The sequence below is a fragment of the Eurypyga helias genome, unplaced genomic scaffold (assembly GCF_000690775.1).
Source record: "Eurypyga helias isolate BGI_N326 unplaced genomic scaffold, ASM69077v1 scaffold2015, whole genome shotgun sequence".
Taxonomy (NCBI): domain Eukaryota; kingdom Metazoa; phylum Chordata; class Aves; order Eurypygiformes; family Eurypygidae; genus Eurypyga; species Eurypyga helias.
This window is the reverse complement of record NW_010250610.1, coordinates 34,295-35,393: the sequence shown is the minus strand read 5'-3', so window position 1 is coordinate 35,393 and position 1,099 is coordinate 34,295.

The window sequence follows — 1,099 nt, the reverse complement described above, 5'->3', positions numbered from 1 at the left end:
GCTCTGTACGCGGCTGTGGGGAGCTGCCGGCCGTGTCAGCACCGGCGCCTGGGCTCTACGCGGTGCTTCTCGTCGACCTCACCGGGAAAAGAAAAGCGGGACGTGCTTATCCTCTGTGGATCGAGTGTCGCTGAGAGATCGCCCTAGCTTCTCTCAAGTGCGCTAGTAGCAAAATGCGTTACATCAGATGACTTTAATCAGTTGTGTTGTGCTCACCGAGATAAATAAGGTTGATAAACGGTAAATAACATTTTAAAGGGGGTGAATGAAGCAGGCTGTCAATGTGACAGAAACCGAAGGAGCTGCAAACAGACAGGGAAGGGTGAAGTGGACAGGGAACGAGCCTTAAACTCTTCAAGAATTTGTGTTAGGGGTTACGTTGTGGCAGGACAAGGGGTAATGGGTTTAAATTGAAAGCAGGAAGATTTAGATTAGATATCAGGAAAAAGTTCTTCTTGGAGAAGGTGGGGAAGCACTGGGACAGGTTGCCCAGAGAAGCTGTGGATGCCCCATCCCTGGAAGTGTTCAAGGCCAGGCTGGATGAGGCTTGGAGCAACCTGGTCTAGTGGAAGGGGTTCCTGCCCATGTCAGGGGGGTTGGAACTGGATGATCTTGAAGGTCCCTTCCAAGCCAAACCATTCTGTGATTCTATGATACCTAAGCTCGAATTATACGGCACCTGGTCTTATCCCCTAGATGGTAGCCTTTGTTAGTCTAGTTCCTCCCCTTCCTCGTTGCCGTATTCAGGTTTTGGATGGAGCAGCGTAGTTAGTCAGGAACTCTTCTTTATCCCTTTATTGACCTGATTGCCAAGAGACAAATTGTAGCCCACCTTGAAGTTGTGGTCTTTCCTCTGCGTTAGAAGATTTTCAGCCTAATGTGCTGTTCCTGTGAGATTCTTGGCAGCAGGCTGCAGCGTGCCTTCATCCTGGGTTGCCATGGAGAGCTGTGCAACAGCCTCAGAATTTAGAAGAAAGTGCTGGGTCTTGCATCTCAAGATCAGTTGAGAGATTTCAGTCCCTCCTTAAATTTTATGCTTTTTGTTGAAGTCATTATTTTATTAGAGCTGTAAACATCAGCAAAAAGGTTATTTCCACAA